Source organism: Arachis stenosperma, chromosome 2 (genome assembly GCF_014773155.1).
Source record: "Arachis stenosperma cultivar V10309 chromosome 2, arast.V10309.gnm1.PFL2, whole genome shotgun sequence".
Taxonomy (NCBI): Eukaryota; Viridiplantae; Streptophyta; class Magnoliopsida; order Fabales; family Fabaceae; genus Arachis; species Arachis stenosperma.
In genome coordinates, this window is record NC_080378.1 from 3,049,356 (window position 1) to 3,057,482 (window position 8,127).

At 40.1% G+C, this 8,127-nt stretch overlaps 2 non-coding genes across 2 annotated transcripts; both read right to left on the reverse strand.

Annotated features, from left to right (window-relative positions):
* Positions 1–379: 379 nt before the first annotated feature.
* LOC130964662 (small nucleolar RNA R71) lies at positions 380–487 on the reverse strand. Its single transcript, XR_009080747.1, has one exon. It is a non-coding gene; the product is annotated as a small nucleolar RNA R71 (small nucleolar RNA).
* A 6,920-nt stretch (positions 488–7,407) lies between these two features.
* LOC130964392 (small nucleolar RNA R71) lies at positions 7,408–7,515 on the reverse strand. The gene has a single exon (XR_009080489.1). It is a non-coding gene; the product is annotated as a small nucleolar RNA R71 (small nucleolar RNA).
* Positions 7,516–8,127: the final 612 nt, after the last annotated feature.

Below are 8,127 nucleotides of genomic sequence, written 5' to 3' on the forward strand. Positions count from 1 at the left end.
CAACAATGCAAGGAAGGTGCTGGGTGACTTTACTGCACCTACTCCCGACTTCTATGGGAGAAGCATCTCTATCCCTGCCATTGGAGCAAACAACTTTGAGCTTAAGCCTCAATTAGTTTCTCTAATGCAACAGAATTGCAAGTTCCATGGACTTCCATTGGAAGATCCTCATCAGTTCTTAGCTGAATTCTTGCAAATCTGTGACACAGTCAAGACTAATGGGGTTGACCCTGAGGTCTACAGACTGATGCTATTCCCTTTTGCTGTAAGAGACAGAGCTAGGACTTGGTTGGACTCACAACCTAAGGAAGGTCTAGACTCATGGGAAAAGCTAGTCAATGCCTTCTTGGCAAAATTCTTTCCACCTCAAAAATTGAGTAAGCTTAGAGTGGAAGTCCAAACCTTCAGACAGAAGGATAGAGAATCCCTCTATGAAGCTTGGGAAAGATACAAACAATTAATCAGAAAATGTCCCTCAGACATGCTTTCTGAATGGAGCATCATAGGTATTTTCTATGATGGTCTCTCTGAACTATCCAAGATGTCTTTGGATAGCTCTGCTGGGGGATCTCTTCATCTGAGGAAGAAGCCTATGATCCTGAGAACCCTTCAATGGAAGAGGTGAATTACCTAGGAGAACCCTATGGAAACACCTATAATTCTTCATGGAGAAATCACCCAAATTTCTCATGGAAGAATCAGAGAATCCTCAACAAGGTTTCAACAACAATAATGGTGGAAGAAACAGGTTTAGCAATGGCAAGCCTTTTCCATCATCCTCTCAGCAACAGACAGAGAATCCTAAGCAGAACCCCTCTGACTTAGCAACCATGATCTCTGATCTAATCAAGACCACTCAAAGTTTCATGACTGAAACAAGGTCCTCCATTAGGAATTTGGAGGCACAAGTGGGACAGCTGAGTAAGAAAATTACTGAACTCCCTCCTAGCACTCTCCCAAGTAATACAGAAGAAAATCCAAAAGGAGAGTGCAAAGCCATAGACATGGCCGAATATGGAGAGGAAAGAGAGGAGGAGGACGCCACTGAGGAAGACCTCAGTGGGCGTGTACCAATCTCCTCTGAGTTCCTCAATGAGGACCAATGGGAATCTGAGGCTCAAAATGAGACCATAGAGATTCCATTGGACTTACTTCTGCCTTTCATGAGCTCTGATGAGTATTCTTCCTCTGAAGAGGATGAGTATGTCACTGAAGAGCAAGTTGCTAAATACCTTGGAGCAATCATGAAGCTAAATGACAAGTTATTTGGAAATGAGACTTGGGAGGATGAACCCCCTTTGCTCACCAAAGAACTGGATGACTTGTCTAGGCAAAAATTACCTCAAAAGAGACAAGATCCTGGAAAGTTTTCCATACCTTGTACCATAGGCACCATGACCTTCAAGAAGGCCTTGTGTGACTTAGGATCAAGTGTAAACCTCATGCCCCTCTTTGTAATGGAGAAATTAGGGATCCTTGAGGTGCAAGCTGCAAGAATCTCATTAGAGATGGCAGACAATTCAAGAAAACAAGCTCATGGACTTGTAGAGAATGTTTTGGTGAAGATTGAGGACCATTACATCCCTACTGACTTCATAATCCTAGAGACTGGGAAGTGCATGGATGAATCCATCATCCTTGGCAGACCCTTCCTAGCCACAGCAAAGGCTGTGATTGATGTTGATAGAGGAAAGATGATCATTCAAGTGAATGAAGAATCCTTGGTGTTTAAGGCTCAAGGACATCCCCCTATCATCATGGAGAGGAAGCATGAAGAGCTTCTCTCAAATCAGAGTCAAACAGAGCCCCCACAGTCAAACTCTAAGTTTGGTGTTGGGAGGCCACAACCAAACTCTAAGTTTGGTGTTGAACCCCCACATTCAAACTCTAAGTTTGGTGTTGGGAGGTTCCAACATTGCTCTGAGTATCTGTGAGGCTCCATGAGAGCCCTCTGTCAAGCTACTGACATTAAAGAAGCGCTTGTTGGGAGGCAACCCAATGATTATATTTTATATATTTTCTTTTGTTATTTTATGTTTTTTGTAGGTTGATGATCATAAGAAGTCACAAAATCAATTGAAAAAGCAAAAACAGAATGAAAAACAGGAAGAAAAACAGCACACCCTGGAGGAAGAAGCTACTGGCGTTTAAACGCCAGTAAGCCTAGCAGTTGGGCGTTTAACGCCCAGTCTGGCACCATTCTGGGCGTTTAACGCCAGAAAGGGGCACCAGACTGGCGTTAAACGCCAGGAAAGGGCAAGAACCTGGCGTTAAACGCCAGGAATGGGCACCAGCCCGGCGTTTAACGCCAGAAATAGCTCAAAACGTGATTTTGAGCAACATTTGGTGCAGGGATGACTTTTCCTTGACACTTTAGGATCTGTGGACCCCACAGGATCCCCACAAACCCCTCACCTATCAAATCCCATCTTTCTCTTCACCCCTCACCTCCATAAAACCCCACTTACCTCACCATCCAAATTCAAACCACTACTTCTTCCCTCTTTGGCCGAACCACAAAGCCATTCCCTTCTTCCTCATTCCTTCTACTTCTACTCTCTTCTTTCTTCTTTTGCTCGAGGACGAGCAAACCTTTTAAGTTTGGTGTGGTAAAAGCATTGCTTTTTGTTTTTCCATAACCATTTATGGCATCCAAAGCCGGTTCAAATGAGAAGGCATGACCTCAAGCCCATCACTAAGAAAAAGATGGAGAAAACAAGAGACCCCTCTCATCAGGAGATCCCTGAGATACCTCAAGGGATGCACTTTCCTCCACAAGACTATTGGGAGCAACTGAACACCTCCCTAGGAAAATTAAGTTCTAACATGGGACAACTAAGGGTGGAGCACCAAGAACATGCCATCCTCCTCCATGAAATTGGAGAAGAAAGGATCATGAGAGAGGAGCAACAAAGACAAGGAAGAGACATTGAGGAGCTCAAGCACTCCATAGGATCTTCAAGAGAAAGAAAGAGCCGCCATCACTAAGGTGGACCCGTTCTTTAATCTCCTTGTTCTTTATTTTTCTGTTTTTCGAATTTTTGTGCTTTATGTTTATCCATGTTTGTGTCTTATGATCATTAGTGTCTTAGTGTCTATGCCTTAAAGCTATGAATATGAATCCATCACCTTTCTTAAAAGAAAACTGTTTTTATCACAAAAGAACAAGAAGTACAGGATTTCAAATTCATCTTTAAAACTAGCTTAATTAGTTTGATGTGGTGGCAATACTTTTGTTTTCTGAATGTATGCTTGAACAGTGCATATGTCTTTTGAATTTGTGGTTCATGAATGTTAAAATTGTTGGCTCTTGAAAGAATGATGAAAAAGGAGACATGTTACTGAGGATCTGAAAAATCATAAAAATGATTCTTGAAGCAAGAAAAAGCAGTGAATACAAAAAAAAAAGGAGAAAAAGAAGGAGAAAAACGAAAAAAGGGAGAAAGAGAAAAAGAAAGAAAAAGAAAGAAATAAAGTTGTGATCCAAGGCAAAAAGAGTGTGCTTAAGAACCCTGGACACCTCTAATTGGGGACTTTAGCAAAACTGAGTCACAATCTGAAAAGGTTCACCCAATTATGTGTCTGTGGCATGTATGTATCCGGTGGTAATACTGGAAGACAGAGTGCTTTGGGCCACGGCCAAGACTCAATAAGTAGCTGTGTTCAAGAATCATCATACTTAACTAGGAGAATCAATAACACTATCTGGATTCTGAGTTCCTAAAGAAGCCAATCATTCTGAATTTCAAAGGATAAAGTGAGATGCCAAAACTGTTTGGAGGCAAAAAGCTACTAGTCCCGCTCATCTAATTTGGAGCTAAGTTTCATTGATAATTTGGAGTCTATAGTATATTCTCTTCTTTTTATCTTATTTGATTTTCAGTTGCTTGGGGACAAGCAACAATTTAAGTTTGGTGTTGTGATGAGCGATATTTGTACGCTTTTTGGCATTGTTTTTAGTATGTTTTTAGTAGTTTTAGTTGAGTTCTTAGTATATTTTTATTAGTTTTTAGTTAAAATTCACTTTTCTGGACTTTACTATGAGTTTGTGTGTTTTTCTGTGATTTCAGGTATTTTCTGGCTGAAATTGAGGGACCTGAGCAAAAATCTGATTCAGAGACTGAAAAGGACTGCAGATGCTGTTGGATTCTGACCTCCCTGCACTCGAAGTGGATTTTCTGGAGCTACAGAAGCCCAATTGGCGCGCTCTCAACGGCGTTGGAAAGTAGACATCCTGGGCTTTCCAGCAATATATGATAGTCTATACTTTGCCCAAGATTTGATGGCCCAAACCGGCGTTCAAAGTCACCCTCAGAATTCCCAGCGTTAAACGCCCAAACTGGCACAAGAATGGGAGTTAAACGCCCAAACTGGCACCAAAACGGGAGTTAAACGCCAAGAAGAGTCTCTACACAAAATACTTCATTGCTCAGCCCAAGCACACCCAAGTGGGCCCGGAAGTGGATTTTTATGTCATTTACTCATCTTTGTACACCTTAGGCTACTAGTTTTCTATAAGTAGGACCTTTTACTATTGTATTTGGAATCTTTTGGACATCTAGTTCTTAGATCATTTGAGGGCTGGCCTCACGGCCATGCCTAGACCTTGTTCTTATGTATTTTCAACGGTGGAGTTTCTACACACCATAGATTAAGGTGTGGAGCTCTGCTGTACCTCGAAGTATTAATGCAATTACTATTGTTCTTCTATTCAACTCCGCTTGTTCTTGTTCCAAGATATCACTTTTTATTCAACTTGATGAAGGTGATGATTGACACTCATCACCATTCTCACCCATGAACAAGTGACTGACAACCATTCTTGTTCTACAAGCATCTGAGGCTTAGTGAATATCTCTTGGATTCTTCGGAATCTTCGTGTATAGGCAGGACCTGATGGCGGCATTCAAGAGATCCGGAAGGTCTAAACCTTGTCTGTGGTATTCTGAGTAGGATTCAATGATTGAATGACTGTGACGTGCTTCAAACCTGTAACTACTGGGCGTTAGTGACAGACGCAAAAGAGTGATTCTATTCCGGTAGGGGAGGGAACCAAACCGGTGATTGGCAGCACTGTGACAGAGTGTGTGCATTAGCTTTCACTGCGCGGATGGGAGGTAGCTGCTGACAACAGTGAAACCCTACACGAGCTTGCCATGGAAAGGAGTAAGAAGGATTGGATGAAGACAGTAGGAAAGCAGAGAGACGGAAGGGAAGGCATCTTCATACACTTGTCTGAAGCTCTTACACCAATGATATACATAAGTATCTCTATCTTTATCTTTATGCTTTATTCATCATCTATACCCATTTGAGTCTGCCTGACTGAGATTTACAAGGTGACCATAGCTTGCTTCATACCACCAATCTCCGTGGGATCGACCCTTACTCGCGTAAGGTATTACTTGGACGACCCAGTGCACTTGCTGGTTAGTTGTGCGAAGTTGTAGTGATCACAATTTCGTGCACCAGTCATGTCTAGTGTTTTGGACCGAAGCTTTCTTTGAAAGCTTGGCTGGCTGTGAAGCCATGTCTAATTCCTGGACCGGAGTCCTAGACTAGCACTGCACTGATTCCTGGAATTCTCATTAAGAATTTTGATACCTTTTCCTACTTAATTTTCGAAAAACACAAAAAAAAATTACAAAATCAAAAAGACCAAAAATATTTGATGTTTCTTGCTTAAGTTCAGTGTCTCATCCTAAGTTTGGTGTCAAATGTATGTTTTTGTTATAATTTTCGAATCCATGCATATATTTCTTTGTTCTGATCTTTGAATTCTATTGACTTGAAGCATTTTGTGTGTCTCATATGCATTCTCATATTGTTAGTGTCAGTAGTATACAAACTGCTAAGTTTGGTGTCTTGCATGCATTGTTAATTGTATCATTTTGCATTTTGATTATTAAAAAAAACCAAAAAAATTTTTAATTTGTGTCTTTTCAAGTCAATGATACAAAGAATTGAAGATTCAGAACATACTGCAGAGGAATTACACAGAAAAAGCTGAGCATTCAAAAAATGCCCAGTGAAGAAGGCAGACTGGCGTTTAAACGCCAGCCAGGGTACCTGGTTGGGCGTTTAACGCCCAAAAAGGGTGCATTTTGGGCGTTAAACGCCAGAATGTATACCATTCTGGGCGTTTAACGCCAGGATGGTGCTAGGGGGAAGATTTTGTTTTCAAAGCAATTTTTTTAGTTTTTCAAAAATCAAATCTTTTTCAAATCAAATCTTTTCAATCAAATGTTTTCAAAATCAATTTCTTTCCTTTTTTAAAAGATACTTACTAACAATTAAGGATTTGATTGAACATCTCAAAATTGTTGCCTTTTCTGTTGAGGAAGGTTTTATGTTTGAATCATATCTTTTCTTGTTAGGCAAGTCATTAATTCTTAAAATCATATCTTTTCAAATTGTTTTCAAATCATATCTCTTAAAATTGTTTTCAAATCATATCTTCTCAATCACATCTTTTTAAAACCATAACTTTTCAATTAAATCTTTTTAACCACATCTTTTTCAAAATAGTTTTCAATCAAATCTTTTTAATTTCTAATTTCAAAATCTTTTTCAAAAATCACTTGATTTCTTTTTCACTTTTAATTTTCGAAAATTATCAATCAAATTTTCAAAATGTTTTTAAAATCTCTTAATTGAATTTTCGAAAATTCTCTTCCCTCCTTCCCACATCCTTCTATTTACGGAGTACCACTCCTTCTGAATGCACAATTCGAACCTTATCTAATTAAAGTTCGAATTCATCTTCTCCTTCTTCTTTCTATTTCTCTTTTCCTCTGACATCTCAAGGAATCTCTATACTGTGACATAGAGGATTCCACACTTTCTGTTTCTCTTCTCTTTCATATGAGCAGGAGCAGAGACAAAGGCATTCTTGTTGAGGCTGATCCTGAACCTGAGAGAACCTTGAAGCGAAAGCTAAGAGAAGCCAAAACACAACTCTCTTTAGAGCACCTGACCGAATTCTTCAAGGAAGAAGAACAAATGGCCGCCGAAAACAACAACAATGCAAACAATGCAAGGAAGGTGCTTGGTGACTTTACTGCACCTACTCCTGATTTCTATGGGAGAAGCATCTCTATCCCTGCCATTAGAGCAAACAACTTTGAGCTTAAGCCTCAATTAGTTTCTCTAATGCAACAGAATTGCAAGTTTCATGGACTTCCAATGGAAGATCCTCATCAGTTTTTAGCTGAGTTCTTGCAAATCTGTGACACAGTCAAGACTAATGGGGTTAACCCTGAGGTCTATAGACTGATGCTATTCCCTTTTGCTGTGAGAGACAGAGCTAGAATATGGTTGGATTCTCAACCTAAAGAAAGCCTGGACTCTTGGGAAAAGCTAGTCAATGCCTTCTTGGCAAAGTTCTTTCCACCACAAAGATGGAGTAAGCTTAGAGTGGAAGTCCAAACCTTCAGACAGAAGGATGGAGAATCCCTCTATGAAGCTTGGGAAAGATACAAACAATTAATCAGAAGATGTCCCTCAGACATGCTTTCTGAATGGAGCATCATAGGTATTTTCTATGATGGTCTCTCTGACTATCCAAGATGTCTTTGGATAGCTCGGCTGGAGGATCTCTTCATCTGAAGAAGACGCCTGCAGAAGCTCAAGAATTGATTGAAATGGTTGCAAATAACCAATTCATGTACACTTCTGAAAGGAATCCTGTGAACAATGGGACTAGTCAGAAGAAAGGAGTTCTTGAGATTGACACTCTGAATGCCATATTGGCTCAGAACAAGATATTGACTCAACAAGTCAATTTGATTTCTCAAAGTCTGTCTGGAATGCAAAATGCACCAAACAGTACTAAGGATGCTTCATCTGAGGAAGAAGCTTATGATCCTGAGAACCCTTCAATGGAAGAGGTAAATTACCTGGGAGAACCCTATGGTAACACCTATAATTCTTCATGGAGAAATCACCCAAATCTCTCATGGAAGAATCAAGAGAGACCTCAACAAGGTTTCAATAATAATGGTGGAAGAAACAGGTTTAGCAATGGCAAGCCTTTTCCATCATCTTCTCAGCAACAGACAGAGAGTTCTAAGCAGAATACTTCTGACTTAGCAACAATGGTCTCTGATCTAATAAAGACCACTCAAA